This window comes from Mustela putorius, unplaced genomic scaffold (genome assembly GCF_011764305.1).
Source record: "Mustela putorius furo isolate JIRA1106 unplaced genomic scaffold, ASM1176430v1.1 tig00000083_pilon_pilon_pilon, whole genome shotgun sequence".
NCBI lineage: Eukaryota > Metazoa > Chordata > Mammalia > Carnivora > Mustelidae > Mustela > Mustela putorius.
In genome coordinates, this window is record NW_025421273.1 from 10,187,908 (window position 1) to 10,207,402 (window position 19,495).

The 19,495-nt window shown below is 54.1% G+C and overlaps 1 long non-coding RNA gene across 1 annotated transcript; it reads right to left on the reverse strand.

Moving 5' to 3' along the window:
- Window positions 1-555: 555 nt before the first annotated feature.
- LOC106003751 lies at window positions 556-11,230 on the reverse strand. Its single transcript, XR_001176425.2, has 4 exons — window positions 11,125-11,230; window positions 2,388-2,588; window positions 1,709-1,837; window positions 556-722 (listed from the first exon to the last, which is right to left on the reverse strand). It is a non-coding gene; the product is annotated as an uncharacterized LOC106003751 (long non-coding RNA).
- Between the last annotated feature and the right edge of the window lie 8,265 nt (window positions 11,231-19,495).

Genomic DNA, 19,495 nt, shown 5'->3' on the forward strand with positions numbered 1-19,495 from the left:
AGATTGGGAACCTTGGAGCCACACTGTAGGAGTCCACCTGCCACCCAGCAGGAAACTGTCCCTTTGGAGCTGTGCAGAATCCTCAGCACCAGAGAAACCTGCATGCTCCCATGAGGACTCCCCCATGTTCTGCAGACCCCTGGCTACAAACTCAAATTATGATGCACCACCTGACCCCCATCTTCAACTCAGCTCCTTGGAGAACTCACCTCAGCACCAGCAGTTCAGGCCTGCCACGCCACTAGCTCAGCTCTCCTCAGGGACCCCTGTCAGCTCTAGGCAGACCTAGAACTCCCCTGCCTAGATCCCCTCTCCTTCTCAATTTACACTGGCCCAGGCATTCATGAGAAAGGGGAAAGCTATATCTTGGATGCTTAATACCTCCTTTCCTCTTCTGCCATATTTCTCTCCACTTACCTTTGTACCTAGGCAGACTGAAAGTAACATATCAATGGAACATGGAAATGCTCTGAGATCTAATCTCTCATGGCAGCTTTCTGAGGGCTCCTTATGCAATAGGAAACTAGTGTATCCTGTCACAGGGTGTTTCAAAATGATGAGCTACAGAACAGGAGAGCAAAAGTCATTCCAGTCTTACCTCAGTCTCATGAAGTAGAACATGGTCTTCTTCTTTCCTCCTTGACTTCAATTCCAATTTGTTTCCATGCAGTGTTCATTCCTTTGCTTCAGTGTTAATTGCGTGGATTTTGTGATATCCTCACCTGCATAGAACACCCAGAGCTCATCACAGCAAATACTCTCCCTAATAGCTGTCACCCATTTAACCCTTCCCCCCACAACCCTGTCCTCTAGCAACCCTCAGTTTGTGCTGTAGGTTAGAGTCTGTTTCCTCATTGGCCTTTCTCCCCTCACTATATTCATCTGTTATCTTTATGAAATTCCATAGAAGTCAAGTTATAGGCTTTTGGTCTTTTCTTACTGATTTTACTTAACTAAATCCACTGTAGATCCATCCACATCCCTGCAGATGGTAAGATTTCATCCTTTTTGAACCTGGCTCCTATTCCATTAAGATGTGGTAGAATGAATACACATACATACATACATACATACACAAACATGTATATAAATCTCTCTATATGTGTGTGTATATACATATATGTGTATACATATATACACACATATATATATACATATATATGTATATATATATATATATATATATATATATAAAATAACTAATCAGTGAATGGACATTTGGACACCCTCCATTATTTTACTATGGTTCATAATGCTGTTGTAAATATCACGGTGCTTGTGCCCCACTGAATGTGCATTTTTGTTCCCTTTAGGGAAATACCTAGTAGAGCAATTGCTGGATCCTAGTGTTGCTCAGTTCTTAGCCATTGGAGGACACACCATATTCTTTTCCAGAGTGGCTGCAACAACCCGCATGCCCATCACCAGTGAAGGAGGGTTCCATTTTTTTTTAAGATTTTATTTATTTATTTGATAGACAGAGATAACAAGTAGGCAGAGAGAGAGGGTGAAGCAGGCTCCCCACTGAGCAGAGAGCCCAATGCGGGGCTCCATCCCAGGACCCTGGGATCATGACCTGAGCAGAAGGCAGTGGCTTAACCCACTGAGCCACCTAGGTGCCCCCTGAGGGTTCCACTTTATGCAGAACATTCCCTGCCAGCAATTTCCTAAGGAGGAAATGTAAAACCTGTGGGATAACTTGACTCACCAAGCGTCAGGCAAGCAGCCACAGAAATTCACCCCAGGGTTCCTTATGCCAAGTCCCTTGAAACCACCAGATTGCTTTTATCCAGGGAAATTCCCAAAGACTCTCCTTCTGACTTCATCACCCATGAAACTGCAGAGAAAATACAGCATGTCCAACCATATATAGCCATTTGAGTAAAACTAGGAAGACATGCATTCCTTTTAAATTGTCCAAAGCTCCTTGGAATCATTTTGATTTTTCCCTAATTGGAACTCTTTAGAGGCAAAGACGAATCCATTAGGATACATCACCTTGGACAAAGGAGAAGCCATCATCCAAGTCTCTCTCTGACCACAAACAGCCACATAACTCTAGATGTTGGCCATTCCACCACAGCCTACGCCCAGTGGAATAAACACGGTTAGATGAAGGAATACTTTCTATGTTCAAAACACACACCAAGTCAATCTCATCTTCCCTGTCGAATCCAAGGGATTGCCTAGGAAAAAGATGTTCCAAATACCTTTGTACGCCAGAAATAAACAGAAAAAATGAGATCCCTGCCAGGTGGTCCCTGCAGAGAAACAGGAACTCTGGCACCCACACTAGATTGCTTACAGCTGGTTCAGTGTGCCATTTGTGAGCTCCACTGGAGACAAGAGAAAAGCCCAGGATGTTTAGGGTGAAAGAGAACTTTTACCTCTCATCCTGACATGGATGTGACATTGTGCCCCATGGGCCTGCTGTTTTCTCTGAACGCTGACATCCTGAGACAAGCTGGATGACTGGCTCGGATGCTGATTTCCAAACTTCAGGTCTCGTGGAGCCAGAGTGAAGAAGGGTTGTCAGGTGCGGATAAGTAGGTGTCTCCCACCTAAAGCCTGCACACCTGCTCCAATTGCTGGGAGAAGAAGAGACACATGCTTGTTTCTTAAGTGGTCATTGACTTCCTTCTAACGCCGACCAATGCCCTTGTCCTTTTTGGAGAAACAAACATACTTTTCCAAACAAACACTCAACTCCTCAGTTCCAAATGCACCATGAGTTGGGTTTGGTTTCCCCTGGCTCCAGAGCCCAACTGGGAGGACCCTCCTGAACCATCCTGACAGCAGATAATGAGCAAACCTGGGGAAACAGGGCACAATGCTGAGTGGGGGCCCAGCTCCAAGGTTTCTTATGACCACTCTTGAGTCTGGAGAAACAGAGACTATACAGCTCACCACTCCAACCTGTAAAAACAAGCTGTGGTGCCTCACATTTCAGGGTCTCTCACCCAGCACCACCCCCACTGCCCTCAAAGCCAGCAGGCTGCAGGGACTCCTCTCTGTGTGTTTCCCACTGGCCGTTCGCCCTGCCTCCAGTGGTGGCAAGCAGCATTGCCATGCCTTCCAGGGTCTCTCGCACCACCGCTCACCACCCCCTCCAGTGGCATGAATTGGCACTGCCGGGCCTTCCACAGACTCCTAATGCAGCTCACAAACCCTCCACAGGTCTAAAGCCACACTGGCACTGTCCCTCCAGATTGGGGACCTCTGGGTCACACCCCAGGAGTCCGCCTGCCACCCAGGAAGAAACTGTACCATTCGAAGCTGAGCAGAACCCTCAGAATGGAACAAACCCACATGCCTCCATGAAGACACCCCCAACTTTCACAGTCTCTGCAGTCACAAACTCACAGCCTGATGTGCTTCCTGACCCCCATGTTCGACTCAGCCCCTGGGGATCCAGCCTCAGCACCAGGAGGTAGGGCCTGGATACCCCTAAGCCCTAACCCAGGCTTCCATGCCCAGAGACATGGCCAACAATCCCTCAGACTGGGAACCCCTGAGCCAAAACCAAGGACTCCGCCTACCATCCAGGAGAAAACCATGCCATTTGGAGCTACCAAGAACCCTCAGACCAGGAGAAACCCACATGCATTCCAGAGGCCGCCCTCACCTCTGATGGTCCACATGGCAACAAAACCGGAGATTGACATACCGCTTGACCCCCGTTGTTGACTCAACCCATGGGGGATCCCACCTCAGCAATGGAAGATTGGGCCTGCCATGCCCCTAGGCCCTAACCCTAATCCTACGTTGGCTTTTCAGGCTTCTGTCCCCAGAGACATGGCCCCCAAGCCCTCCAGACTGGGGACACCTGAGACACACCCCAGGACTCTGGCTGCCACCCAGGAAGAAACTGTGCCATTAGGAGCTGCCCAAAACCCACAGAGCAGGAGAAACCTGCATGCCTCGCTAAAGCCACCCCCACCATTGGTGCCCCCCCCCAGCCATGAAGCCAAATTCTTCCATGCCGCCAGACACATACCCTCAACTCAGCCCTGAGGGGAGCCTGCCTCAGCGTTGTCAGATAGGGCCTGCCATGCCCCTAGGCCCTAAGCCTAACCCTAGGGCTGAGGGCTAGCTCCCAAGCCCATCAGATTGGGGACGCCTAAGTCTCACACCAGCACACTGCCAGCTGCCTAGGGTGAAACTGTGCCATTTGGAGCTGAACAGAAAACTCAGAGCGGGAGAAAACTGTATGAACCTGGGCCACCCCCAGCATTTGCGCACCCCCTAGACACAAACCAGAATTCCAATACACCACCTGACAACCACCCTCAACTCAGCCACCAGGGAGCCAGTCTCATCACCAGCATATAGACCCTGCCATGTCCCTAGGCCTAACCCTAACCTTAGTTTGGATTTTCAGGCTTACATCCTATGAGGCCAGGCCCCCAAACCCCCTAGATTAAGGATCCCTGATCAAGAACCCAGGACTCCACCCACCATGCAGGAGGAAACCTTGTGGTAGGGAGCTGCTCCAAACCCTCAGAGGAGGAGAAACCTGCATGCCCCCTAAAGCCGCTCCCACCATCAGCAGACCTCCTGGCCATAAAGTTGGATTCTGCCTGGCACCAGACACATGCCTTCAACTCAGCCCTGAAGGGAGCCTGTCTTAGCACTGGAAGATTGGGTCTGTATTGCCCCTTGGCCCTAACTCTATCACTAATTTGGGTTCAGGCGTCCATTCTGAGGGGCTTGGCTCCCAAGCCCCCTGGATTAAGGACCTCTGAGTGACACTGCAGGACTCTGCCAGCCATGCATTATGAAACCGTACCATCTAGAGCTACTCTGAGCCCTTGGAGGAAGAGAAAGCTGCATGCCCCCCTTAAGCCAACCCCAACCGTGGTGGTCCCCCTGGCCATAAAGCCAAATTCTGCCACACCACTGGATGTGTACCATCAACTAAGCCCCAAGGGGAGACCACTTCAGTGCTGGGAGATCAGTCATGCCATGCCACTGGGCCCTAACCCTAAATCTAGTTTGGGTTCTCAGGCCTCCATTCTGAAAGGCCTGGTCACCAAGCCCCCTGAATTATGGACCCATGACTCTGCCTGCCACCCAGGAGGAAACCATGCCCTTTGAAGCTGCACAAAACCCTCAGAACGGGAGAAACCTGCATGCCCCCATTGAGGTCATCCCTACCTTTAGCGCCCCACCAGGCTGCAAACAGAGTCTGTCGCTCAGCTGAGTTCCCTCCCTCATCTCTGAACCCAAAGAGCTCCAACAGGTGTCCCCTCCCTGACGCTGGCCCATGGAGACAGTCCTGACCTTGGCCTAGGCCCGAACCCTCGAATGCCTTCAAAGCCTTCTTTTTCCAGGGTTCTGTCCCTCGGGGCCTCTACCTGGGGAACCCTGAGTAGTCACGCACCATGACTACCCCTACCACCTTGGCACAAACAGTGCCTTTCAGTGCTTTGGACAAGCCTCAGAGCGAGAGAAACCTTCATGTCCCCACTGAGGTGAGCCCCATCCTTGGGCGCCCAAGCTGCCCAAAAGGATGGAACAGAGGCAGACGCCCAGCCACCACCCCTCCCTCAACTCTGCTCTGGGAAAACGCCCCTGGCCGGGGTCCCCTGTGTGGGGTGCATCCTCTCGGCGCATTTACCGGGTGGCCACGACATGCCCTGAGCGAGAAAGGGCCCTTGGCCACGGGGAACAGGGCACTCCCCAGGGCTGCCCAATGCCGGCCAATTCTCACGAGCGCTCTGCCCAAATCGGTCCTGATTTGGGCAGAACGCTCGTGAGAATTGGCCAGAAAACACCCGGAGAACTCACTTCAGGGGCCGCATGTCTCAGGGCTGCCCCCTGGGCCTGGCCTGGTCGCGTCCGAACCCCGCCAGAAAGCCTTCAGGGAGTCAGGCTCCTGTGAAGCCAATACTTCCTGCTCCTCAGCCTCCAGGGGTCCCCTCCCTGGCGCTAGGAAATGGGGCTGGGCCTGCCCTGAGGCCTGGGCAAGATCCCTCGCCTCCTTCCTCAGCCTTCCGTTTCTGGGGTCCTGTCCCGCTAGGCCTCCAACTGCGGAACGCTGAGTCCCTCACAACTAGTCCTCCGACCACCCCAGCGCAAACGGTTCCTTTCGGACCTGCGTACAAGCCTTTGAGTGAGAGATACATTCGTACCCCCACAGAGGCCAGCCACATCCCAGGGCGCCCCAGCCGCCCAAAAAGTCAGAGGACGACGCCCGGCCACCACCCCTCCCTCAACTCTACTACAGGATAGCTCCCCTGCCCTGGGGCCCCTGGGTGGCCGCGTCATCCCGGCACATTTTCCGGGTGGCTGCAACATGCCAGGAGTGAGAAAGGGCCCTCGGCCATGGGTTACATGGCAGTCCCCAGGGCTGCCCAACGCCGGCCAATCCTGACAAGCATTCTGCCCTAATCAATCCCGGTTTTGGCAAAATGCTCATGAAAATTGGCCGGAAAATGCCCGGCAAACTCGCTTCTGGCGGCACACGACTGCAGGGCCACCCCCTGGGCCTGGCCCAGGATCCCGAGTGGTCGTGTCCAAACCCCAGCAGAAAGCCCTCCTGGAGTCAGGCACAGAGGAGGCTAGTGCCTCCTGCTCTTCAGCCTCTGGGGGTCCCCTCCCTGGTGTCCGATGGGACTGAGACTGCTCTGAGGCCCAGGCAGGAACCCTCACCTGCTTCCTCAGCCTTCCATTTCCAGGGTCCTGTCCCTCGGGGCCTCCAACTGGGGAACCCTGAGTCACGCACCACAAGTCCCCTGACCACCCTGGCGCAAACGGTGCCTTTTGGAGCTGCGTACAAGCCTTTGAGCGAGAGATACATTCATTCCCCCACAGAGGCCAGCCCAATCCCTCGGCGCCACAGCCTCACGAAAAGTCAGAGGACGACGCCCGGCCACCACCCCTCCCTCAACCCTACTACGGGATAGCTCCGTTGCGCCTGGGCCCCCGGGTGCCACGTCGTCTCAGTGCGTTTTCTGGGTGGCCGTGACATGCCCTGAGTGAGAAAGGGCCCTCGGCCACAGGGAACAGGGCAGTCCAGAGGGCTGCCCAACACCGGCCAATTCTCACAAGCGATCTGCCCAAACTGATCCCAGTTTGGGCAGAATGCTTGTGAGAATTGGCCAGAACACACCCGGCAAAGGCAAATTCGCTTTGGGCGCTGCACGGCTGCAGGGCTGCGCCCTAGCCAGGGATTCCGAGTGGTCACCGCCAAACTCCGCCAGAAATCCCGCCAGGAGTCTGGCTCCAGCGAGGCCAACGCCTCCTGCTCCTCAGCCTCCCGGGGTCCCCTCCCTGCCACTGGCAGACGGGACAGGGACAGTCCCGAGGCCCGGGCACGAACCCTCACCTGCTTCCTCAGCCTTCCATTTCCAGGGTCTTGTCCCTCGAGGCCTCCACCTGGGGAACCGTGAGTCCCGTGCTGGGACACCCCTACCACCCCGGTGCAATCGGTGCCTGTTGGAGCTGTGGAAAAGCCTCAGAAGGAGAGAAACCTTGGTGCCCGCACTGAGGCCAGCCCCAACATTGGGTGTCCCAGTGTCCCGAAAAGGCACAGAGGAGGACGCCCGGCCACAGGCCCTCCCTCAAGTCTGCTCCGGAAAGCTACCCTGTGCTGGGCCGCTGGGTGGGCTGTGTTGTCTCGGCTCGTTTTGGGGTGGCTGCGACATGCCCTGAGTGAGAAAGGGCCCTCGGCCACAGGGTACAGGCCAGTCCACAGGCCCTCCCAACGCCAGCCATTCTCACAAGCATTCTGCCCACATTCATCCCAATTTGGCCAGAACGCTCTTGAGAATTGGCCAGAAAACACCGGGTGAACTCGCCTCTGGCGTCGCATGTCTGCAGGACCGCCCCCTGGGCCTAGCCTGGGACCCCGATTCATCTTGGCACAAACCCCGCCAGAAATCCCTCCATGAGTCACGCATAGGCAAGGCTAATACCTCCTGCTTCTCAGCCTCCTGTGGTACCCTGCGTGGTATTGGCAGATGGTGCTTGCCATGCCCCTATTTCTGTGTCCTAGACCTCTCCTGGTTATTCAGTATTCCTTTTCCAGGGACCGTCCCTCTAATCCTCTCCTGGGGGAGCCCTGAAACACTCCCCATGAGTCCTCCTCCCACCTAAGTGGAAACAGTGCCTTTCGGAGCTGCAGAAACCTCTCATAGCGGGAGACACCTGCTTGTCCCCGCCACAAGGCCATCCCCCACTCATAGCAGCAGCCTCAGCTGCTGCTTTTTTCCTGATGGCCATGCCATGCACCAAGTGAGAAATTGCTCTAGTCCACGGGGCAGTCCTATTAGCCCCCCAACATCAGCAAATTCTCACGATATGGATTTGGGCAGAATGCTCCTGAGAATTGGCCAGAAATTCCCTGGTGAACTCGCTTCCTGCAGTGCATGTCTACAGGGTCAGGGCCTTTGTCTAGATTCGGGTCCTCATTGTTCTCGACATGAACTCTGGGAAAGCCCTCTATGAGCCAGGTTATGCAAATCCAATGATTCTCGCTACTGAGCCCCTAGGTGATTGCCTCTGTCCCAGAGGATCTGACCTACCATGCCCCCAAGGCTCTATATAAACCGTAGTTTCAGTTTACATGCTTCCATTCCAAGGATCCTGGCCCCACAGCCTCCTGGATAAAGGAGGTCTGAGTGACACCCCACGCCTCCACATGCCACGTGGTAGGAATTCATGTCGATTGGAGCTGTGTCAAGCCCTCAAAAGGGGTGAAACCTGCATGCACCCATAAAGCTATCCTGACCATCAAGGCCCCCCCTGGCCATAAAGCCATATACTGTGATGCCGAGGTATGCCTGCAATTCATCCCTGAGGGCAGCCCACCTCAGATCCAGCAGATTTGTCCTACAATGACCCAAGGCCCTAACCTTAACCCTACTTTGAGTTTTCAGACTTCCATTCTGAGGAGCCTGGCCCCCAGGTCGCCCGGATGAAGGATCGCTGAGAGACACCCCAGGATCCGCCCTCTACACGGATGGAAACCATGCCATTTGGAGCTGTGCTTAGCCCTCAGAGGGGGAGAAACCTGCATGTCCCCCTAAAGACACCACTACCATTGGTGGCCCCCCGGGGACAAGCCCTGATTCTTCGGGGTGGCCAGATGAATGTCCTAAACTGCGCCAGGATGAGAGCTTACTTCAGCTCTGTCAAACCATCCCTGCCATGTCCCTAGGCCCTAACCCTAACCCTAGGTGGGGTATATAGGCTTCTATACCCTGAGGCCTGGCCCCCACATCCACCAGATTGGGGATACCTGAGATTTACCCCAGCATGCCCCAGTCTCCTAGGGCGAAGTGGTGCCATTAGAAGCTATGCAGATTGCTCGGAGTGGGGAAACTGGCATGCTCCCTGAGGCCACCCCCAGAGTCTGTGACCCCCTGGATTCAAACCCAGAATCCACGCCCACACCTGGTGCCCAACCTCAACTTAGCCCACCGTGGAACCTACCTCAGCACTGGCAGATTGGGCCTGCCATGCCCCTATGCCCTTACCATAACCCTAGTTTGGGTTTTCAGGCTTCCATCCAAAGAGACCTGGCCCCATGTCCCCCATATTATGGACTACTGAGTGACACCAAAGGACTCCACCCACCACGTGGTAGGAGAGCTTGTGGTTTGGGGCTGCGCCAAATCCTCAGATGGGGAGAAACCTGTAAGCCCCCCTAAAGCCACCCTCACCACGAGAGGACCCCATGGCCATAAAACGGGAAACTGCTGTGCCTCCAGACGCATGCCCTGGACTCAGCTCTGAGGGAAGCCCACATCAGCACTGATACATTGGGCCTGCCATGCCCTTAGGCCCTAAAAACTAACCCTAGGTGGGGTGGACAAGCTTCCATGCCCAGAGGCCTGTTCCGCAAGCCTGCTGATGGGCACCTCTGAGACTCATGCTGGCATAGATTAAGGACACCTCAGTGACACTCCAGGACTGCGCCCCCACACCCATGAGGAAATCGTGCCCTTTGGAGCTCTTCAGAACCCTCAGACTGGGAGAAACATGCATGCCACTCTGAGGACACCCCCAGCTTCTATAGCTGCCCTGAACACAAACTCGGAGTCTGATGTGTTGCCTGATGCCCACCTTGACGTCAGCCCACTGGGAAGCCCGCCTCAGCACCAACAGATAGAGCCTGCCTTGCCCTGAGCCCCTTACCATAACTCTAGTTTCTGTTTTCAGGCTTCCACCCCAAGAAGCCTGACCCCCAAACTCCCCAGATGGGGAGTTTAAGCAGAACCCAAGAATCCAACTGTCATGCAGGGGCAGACTGTGCCGTTTGGAGCTCCACAGTACCCTCAGAGAGGAAAAAAACTGCATGCCCTTCTAATCCACTCCCACCATTAGTGGTCCAGCTGGCCAGAAACACCGATTCTGCCACACTACAGGACACATTCCCTCAACTCAACCCTGAGGGGAGCCCGCATCAATGCCAGCAGAACGGACCTGCCATTCCCTAAGGCCATAACCCTAACCCTAAGTTGCGTTTTCAGGCTTCCTTCTACAAGGGCCTGTCCCCCAAGCCCTCTGGGTTGGGATCCCTGGAGTCACACTGTAGGAATCCACCTGCCACTCACCAGGAAACCAGTCCATTTGGAGCTGCACAAAACCCTCAGATCTGGAGAAACCTGTGTGTCCCCATGAGTACTCCCTCACATTCTGCAGCCCCCCAGAGCCTGATGCACCACCTGACCCCCATCCTCAACTCAGCTCCTCAGGGAACCCATCTCTGGACCAGCAGTTTGGGCCTGCCACACCCATAGCTCAGCTCTCCTCAGGGACCTCTGTCAGCTCTAGGCGACTTGAAACTCCCCTGCCTGCCGCAAAGCTCTGGGATCCCCCCTCCTTATTCTCAATTTATACCAGCCCAAGGCTTCATGAGAAAGGGGGAAGGCTACCTCCTGAATGCTTAACACCTCCTGTCCTCTTCTGCCTTATTTCTCTCCACTTACCTTTGTACCTGGGCAAACTGGAAGGAACATATCGATGGAACATGGACATGCTCTGACATCTGAATCTTTCCTGGCAGCTTTCTGAGGGCTCCTTGTGCAATTAGAAACTAGTGTATCCTACTACTGTGTGTTTTAAAATGATCATCGACAGAACAGGAGAGCAAAAATCACTCCACTTTTACCTCACCCTTCATGACGTAGAACATGGTCTTCTTTCCTTCCTTGACTTCAATTCCAATTTGCTTCTATGTAGTGTTAATTCCTTTGCTTCAGGGGTAGGATTTTGTGATTCCTCACCTGCACAGAACACCCAGAGCTCATCACAACAAGTACCCTCCCTAACAGCCGTCATCAATTTAACCCTTCCCCTCCACTCCCCTGCCCTCTAGCAAACCTCAGTTTGTGCTCTAAGTTTGAGTCTGTTTCATCATTAACCTATCTTTCTCCCCTCATTATGTTCATCTGCTTTCTTTCTGAAAATCCATAGAAGTCAAATTATAGGCTATTGGTCTTTTCTCAATGATTTTGCTTAGCTAAATCCACTCTAACTCCATCCACATCCTCGCAAATGGTAAGATTTCCTTCTTTCTAAACCTGGCTCCTACTCCTTTAAGAAGATGTGGGAGATTATAGATCTACATTCATATATATATATATATATAAATATATATATATATAACTCATCAGTGAATGGACATTGGGACTCTCTCCATCATTTTACTATGGTTGATAATGTTGGTGTCAGTATCACGGTGCTTCGGTGCTTGTACCCCATTGAATGTGCATTTTTGTGCCCTTTAGGGAAATATCTTGGAGGGCAACTGCTGGATCCCAGGGCTGTTCAGTTCTTAGCTTATGGAGGAACCACCATATTCTTTTCCAGAGTGGCTGCAACAACCCCCATGCCCACCAACAGTGCAGGAGGGTTCCACTTTAAGCAGAACATACCCCGCCAGCAATTTCCTAAGGAGAAAACAGAAAACCTGGGGGATAACATGACTCACCCAGCGTCTGGCAAGCAGCCCCAGAAATTCACCCCAGGATTCCTGATGCCATGCCCTGGGAAGCTGTCAGAATGCCTCTATCCAGTGGAATTCCCAAAGACTCTCCTTCTGACTTCACCACCCATGAAACTTCAGAGAAAGGATGCCATGGCCAACTCTCTGGATGGTCCACCAAGTGAAACTAGAAAGTCAAGCTTCCCTTTTCAATCATCCAAGGCTCTTTGGAATCCTTTGGAATTTTCCCTCTGCCCTCATCAGAACTCTTTGGATAAAAAAAAGATGAATCCATTGGGATACATCACCTTGGACAAAGGAGAAGCCATCCTCCAAGCCTCTATCTGACCACAAACAGGCACCTCACTCTAGATGCCGGCCATTCCACTAAAGCCTAGGACCAATGGAATAAACACTGTTACACGAAGGAATGCATTCTAGGTTCCAAACACACACTGAGTCCATCTCATCTTCCCTTTAGAATCCAAGGGTTTGCCTAGGAAATAGATGTTCCAAATACCTTTGTAAGCCAGAAATAAACAGAGAAAATGAGATCCCCTGCCAGGTGCTCCCTCCAGGGAAACTTGGGAATTCTAGCATCCACTCACCATTGCTGATAGCTGTATTAGTGTGACTTTTTGGCTCCACTGGAGATGAGAGAAAACCCAGGATGTTTGGGGTGAAAGAGAAGTTTTACCTCCCATCCTGGCATGGATATGATATTGTGCCCCATGGACCTGCTGTATTCTCTGAACACTGATGTTCTGGGACAAGTTGCATGACTGATTCAGATGCTGATTTTCAAACTTCAGGTCTTGTGGAGCCAGAGTGAAGAAGGGTTGTCAGGTGGGCATAAGCAGGAACCTCCCACCTAAAGCCTGCACACCTGCTCCAATTCCCAGGAGGAGAAACACATGCTTGTGTTTTCTTAAGTGGTCATTAACTTCCTTCTAAAGCTGGCCGATGCCCTTGTCCTTTTTGGAGAAGAAATATACTCCTCCAAACTAACACGCAAATCCTTGGTTCCAAAGGCACCATGTGTCAGGTTTGGTTCCCCCTGGCTCCAGACCCCCACCGGGAGGACCCTACTGAACCATCCTGACAGCACATTACCTGGGGCACTACCCAGCACAAACCAGGCGCAACAGGGCACAGTGCTGTGTGTGGGCCTGGCTCCAGCGGTTGTTACCACCACTCTTGAGCCTGGAGAAACAGAGTCTTCAGCTCAACATTCCATCCTGTAAAAATAAGCTGCAGTGCCTCATGTTTAAGGGTCTCTCATCCAGCACCTCACCACTGCCCTCAGAGCCAGCAGGCTGCAGGGACTCCTTTTCTGGTGTGTTTCCCACTGGCAGCTTGCCTCTGCCTCCAGTCTTGGCAAGCAGCATTGCCACTCCTACCACGGTCTCTTGCACCACAGCTCACCACACCCTCCAGTGGCGTGAGTCGGCACTGTTGGGCCTTCCACAGACTCCTAATGCAGCTCACAAACCCTCCACAGGTCTAAAGCCACACTGGCACTGTCCTTCAGATTGGGGACCTCTGGGCCACACCCCAGGAGTCTGCCTGCTACCCAGGAAGAAATCGTGCCATTTGAAGCTATGCAGAACCCTAGGAGTGGAACAACCTGCATGCCTCCCTGAGGACACCCCCAACCACACCACCCCCCCGTCACAAACTCACAGCCTGATGTGCTTCCTGACCACTGTGTTTGACTCAGCCTCCAGGGTTCTCACCTCTGCACCAGTAGATCAGGCCTAGATACCCCTAAGCCCTAACCCAAATCCTAGTTTATGTTTTCAGGCTTCTGGACCCAGAGATCTGGCCAACAAACCCTCCAGATTGGGAACCCCTGAGCCAAATCTAAGGACTCCACCTGCCATCCAGGAGGAAACCCTTCCATTCGGAGCTGCCCAGAACCCTCAGATAGCGAAAGAACCACATGCATTCCTGAGGCCACCTTCACCACAGACAGACCACATGACAACAAAACCCAAAGCCTGGAGTGTTGCTTGACTATGGTTCTTAACTCAGTCCACCAGGGAACCTGCCTCAGCACCGGCAGATTGGGTCTGCCATGCCCCTAGGCCCTAACCCTAACCCTTCAGTGGCTTTTCAGGCTTCCGTCCCCAGAGAACTGGCCCCCAACTCCACCAGACTGGGGACACCTGAGCCACACCCCAGGACTCTGGCTGCCACCCAGGAAGAAACAGTGCCCATCAGAGCTGTGCAAAACCCTCAGAGCAGGAGAAACACACATGCCCCCCTGAATCCATCCCAACAATCAGTGGCCCCTAGCCATAAAGCCAGATTCTGTCACAGTGCTGGACAGATGCCCTCCACTCAGCCCTGAAGGGAGCCTGCCTCATCACTGGCAGATCGGGCCTGTAATGCCCCTAAGCGTGAACTCTAACCCTAGTTTGTGTTTTCAGGCTTCCATGCCCAGTGACCTGGCCAAAAAGCCCTCCAAATTGGGAACCCCTGAACCACACCTAAGGACTCCACCTGCCATCCAGGAGGAAACCCCTCCGTTCAGAGCTGCCCAGAACCCTCAGATCGCGAGAGAGCCACATGCATTCCTGAGGCCACCTTCAATGCAGACAGCCCACATGACAACAAAACCCAAGCCCAATGTGCCGCTTGACTCCCATTCTTGACTCAGCCCATCAGGGAACCCGCCTCAGTACTAGCAGATTGGGTCTGCTATGCCCCTAGGCCCTAACCCTAACCCTACAATGGCTTTTCAGGCTTCCATCCCCAGAGAACTGGCCCCCAACCCCTCCAGATTGGGGACACCTGAGCCACACCCCAGGACCTGCAACCCAGGAGGAAACTATGCCCATCAAGGCTGCACGAAACCCTCAGAGAAGGAGAAAACTGCACTCCCTCCTAAAGCCACTGCAACCTTCAGCAGCCCCCAGCCATAAAGCTGGATTCTGCTGCAGTGCTGGACAGATGCCCTCCACTCAGCCCTGAGCAAAGCCCATCTCAGCGCTGGCAGATCGGGCCTGTAATGCCCCTAGTCCCTAACACTAACCCTAGTTTGGGTTTTCAGGCTTCCATTATGAGGGGCCTGGTCACCCAACCCCACAGATTAAGGACCCATGAGCTACACCGAGGACTCTGCCTGCCACGTGGTAGGAACCTGTGCCATTTGGAGATGCACCGCTTAACATGGGAGGAACCTTCATGCGCCCCTAAAGCTACTCCCACAATCGGTGGCCCCCTGGCCATAAAGACAGATTCTGCCAGGCCACTGGACACATGTCCTCAACATAGCCCTGAGGGGAGCCCACCCAGTGCCAGCAGAGCAGTCATGCAATGCCCCTAGGCCTTAACCCTAACCCTAGTTTAGGTTTTCAGGCTCCATTCCACTGAGCCTGCCACCTGGCCCCATAGATTAAAGACCCCTGAGCTACACCCCAGGATTCCACCCACCATGCTGTAGGAACCCATGCCATTTGGGGCTGGATTGAACCCCTAACAGGAGAGAACCTGCATGACCCCCTAAAGCCACTCCCAAAATCGGCATCCCCACTGACCATAAAGCTGAATTCTGCCACGCCACCAGACGCATGCCCTCAACTCAGCCCTGAGGGGAGCCCACCTCAGCGCAGGCAGATTGGGCCTGTAATGCCCCTAGACCCTAACCCTAATGCTAGTTTCAGTTTTCGGACTTCCATTCCAAGGGGTCTGACTCCTATGCCAACCAGATTAAAGACCCCTGAGTGAAACTTTAAAACTCCAGCAACCAGGTGGTAGGAAACCATGCCATTTGGAGCTGCACCAAACCCTCAGAGGGGGAGAAACCTGCAAGTCCCCCTAAAGCCACCCCCACAATGAGAGGCCCCATTGACCATAAAACCGGATTTTTCTGCACTGCTGGAAGCATGCCCTGAACTCAGCCCTGAGGGGAGCCCACATCAGCACCAGCCCATTGGGCCTTCCATGTCCTTAGGACCTAACACTAACCCTAGGTGGGGTGTACAGGCTTCCATGCCCGGAGGCCTGTTCTCCAAGCCCGCCAGATTGGGCATATCTGAGACTCACACTGGAACAAAATAAGGATGCCTCAGTGATACCCCAGGACTGCGGCTGCCATTCGGGACGAAACCGTGCCCTTTGGAGCTCTGCAGAACCCTCAGGCTGGGAGAAACCTGCATACCATCCTGAGGACACCCCCAGCTTCTACAGCCTCCCTGGACACAAACTCAGAGTCTGATGTGCCGCCTGATGCCCATCCTGACATCAGCCCACTGGGGAGCCCACCTCAGCACCAGAAGGCAAGCCTGCCTTGCCCAAAGGCTCTTACCATAACTGTAGTTTCTGTTTTCATGCTTCTATCCCAAGAGGCCTGGCCCCCAAACTTCCCAGATTAAGGACACCTCTGTGACAACCCAGGAAACCAACTGCCATGCAGGGAGGAAACTGTGGCATTTGGAGCTCCACAGTGCCCTCAGAGAGGAAGATACCTTTATATGCTTCTAAAGCCACCCTCAAAATCAGAGGTCCCCCTGGCAAGAACCTCCGATTCTGCTGGACTGCCAGACACATCCCCTAAACTCGACCCTGAGAGGAGCAAGCCTTCGAGCTGGTGGATTGGGCCTGCCATGTGCCTACACCCTGGCCATAACCCTCTGTTGGGTTTTCAGGCATCCTTACCCAGGGGCATATCCCACAAGCCCTCAATTTGGGGAAAACTGAAACAAACCCCATGAGTCAACCTGCCACCAGGAAGGAAACTGTGCCCTTTGGAACTGTGGAAAACACTCAGACCGAGAGAAAACTGTATGCCCTCATGAGGCCATCCCCAACTTTTGGTGCCTCACCTGGCCGAAAACTCGGAGGCTGACACCCAGCCAGAACCCCTCCCTCAACTCTGCTCTCAGAAAACTACCCTGGGCAGGGGCCCTCAGGGGGGCCGCGTGGTCACAGCCTATGTTTTCAATGGCAGAGACACACACCAAGCCTGTGATCACTCTAGACCACAGAGTGAGAGGTGGACCCAAATCACCACGCAATGCCGGCCAATTCTCACGAGCTTTCTGCCCAAATCGATTTCAATTTGGGCAGAAAGCTCGAGAGAATTGGCCAGAAAACCCAGAGAACTCTCTTCTGTGGTGCATGACAGAGTTGAGGGAGGGGTTCTCGCTGGGCATCAGCCTCTGAGTTTTCAACCCAGTGTGGCATGGAAGGTTGGAGATGGCCTCACTGGGGGCTAGAAGGTTTCTCTTGCCCTGAGGGTATTCCGCAGCTCAGAAAGGCACAGGTTCCTCCTGGGTGGCAGGTGGACTCATGGGGTGTAACTCAGGGTTTCCCAATTGGAGGGTACAGGGAAGAGACCCCTGGGGAAGGAATACTGAAAACCCAACCAAGGGTTAGGCCCAGCACCTAGGGTCATAGCAGGCCTGAACCACCAGTGCTGGGGTGCAAACACTAGAGGGTGAGAAGCAGGAGGCATTAGCCTAGCATGTACCTGACTCACAGAGGGAGTTCTCACAGGATTCGGGCCACGACCACTCGGGACACCAGGCCAGGCCCAGACAAAAGCCATGCAAACAGGCGCTGCAGGAAGCGAGTTTGCCAGGGGTTTTCTGGCCAATTCTCGCCACCCTTCTGCCCAAATCGATATCAATTTGCAAAGAAGATTGTGGGAATTGGCCGGTGTTGGATTGCAATTCGGGCCGTACTGTCACCTGTGGCCTAGAGTGATTATTCTTTCAGTGCGTGTAGCGGCTACCTAGGAAATGGGCAGTATCCATGCAGCTACCCTGAGGGCCCCCACGCAGGGCAGCTTTCCCGGGAGAAAGTTGAGGGAGGAGTTCTACTGGGCATCAGGCTCCAAGTTTTGGCCCGGTAAGGCGCCGAAGGTGGGGGATAGCCTCAGTGGAGGCATGCTGGTTTTCTCCTGCTCTGAGTGTTTTCTGCAGCTCCAAACAGCACTGATTCTTCTCATGTGGCAGGCAGATTTATGGTGTGTGTTTCAGGATTCCCCCAGTTGAGGGCTCGAGGGATAGGCCCCTGGGTAAGGAAGACTGAACAACCAACTGAGGGTTAGGGCCAGTGCCGAGGGGCATGGCAGGCCAGATCTCCCAGCGCAGGGAAGGCAACCCAGGAGGATAAGGAGCAGGAGGCGTTGGCCTTGCATGCGCCTGACTCATTGAGGGCTTTCTCACAGGGTTCTAGCTGTGACCCCTAACTTATCTCTGCCCCAAGAAAGCACCCCTGGGCTGGGGCCCTCGGGGGCGCTGCATTGTCATGGCCCATTTCCCAGGGGGCCTCCACACTCACCAAATGAAAAAGGGCTCTAGACCACGGGTAACAGTGGGGCCCAAGTCGCCACCCAACATTGGCCAATTTTCACAAGCTTTCTGCCCAGCTCAATTTCGATTTGGGCAGAAGTCTCATGAGAATTGGCCAGAAAATCCCCTGCAAACTTGATTCCAGCAGCACGGTCCCGCAGTGACGCTGCTTGGGCCTGGCCCGGGGTCCCTTGTGGTCACCCACTGAACCCTGTGAGAAAGCGCTCTACAAGGCAGGTGCCTGCGACACCAATGCCTCCCACTTCTGAGCCCCCTGGGGTGCCCACTCTGGCTCTGGTGGATCAGGCCTGCCATGCCCCTAGGCCCTGGCCGTAACCCTCCATTGGTTTTTCAGGCTCCTATCCCCAGGGGCCTGTCCCATGAGACCTCCAGGCTGGGGACCCTGGAGCCACACCCCAGAACTCCGCCTGCCACTCAGGAGGAAACTGTGCCATTTTGAGCTGCACAAAACCCTCAGAGTGGGAGTAACCTGCATGCCCCCTGGGATGCCCCCACCTTCGGTGCCCCACTGGGCCTCAAGCACAGAGCCTGATGCTCAGCCTGAGCCCCTCCCTCAACTCTGTCCCTGGGAAGCTCCCCTCAGCTCGGTCCCACATGGGGCCCACCTGCTCCTGGCCAAGTCCCCTGATGGTCACAACAGGCACCTAGCCAGAAAGTGCTCCAAACAGCGGGCGGGATTGTGGCCCGAGCAGACACACAATGCCAGCCAACTCTCACAAGCTTTCTGCTCATATTGATATCAATTTGGGCAGAAAGCTTGTGAGAATGGGCGGAAACACCCGGTGACCTCCCTTCTGGCTGTGCGGACATTCAGGGGAACCACCTGTGCCTAGCCCAAGGTCCCAAGTAGTCACGGCCCTAACCTTGCAAGAAAGCACTCTAAAAGCCAGGCACACACATGGACAAACCCTCCCTCAACTCAGCCACCTGGGGCACTGGTCTCAATATTGGCAGTTCGGCCTGTCATGCCCCTAGGCCCTAACCTGAACCCTATATTGGGTTTTCAGGCTTCCGTCCCTGGGGGCCTTTGCCCCAAGTCCTCCTAATTGGGGATCCCAGAGCCACACCCCACAAATCCGCCTGCCACCCAGATGGAAACTCTGCCATTTGGAGCTGTGCACAACCCTCTGACGGGGAGAAATCTGCATGTCTCCCTGAGGCGATCCACAAACTTGGCACCCTCTGCCCCCAGCCACCAACCTGGAGCCTGATGCACCACGTGACCCCTGTCCTCAAC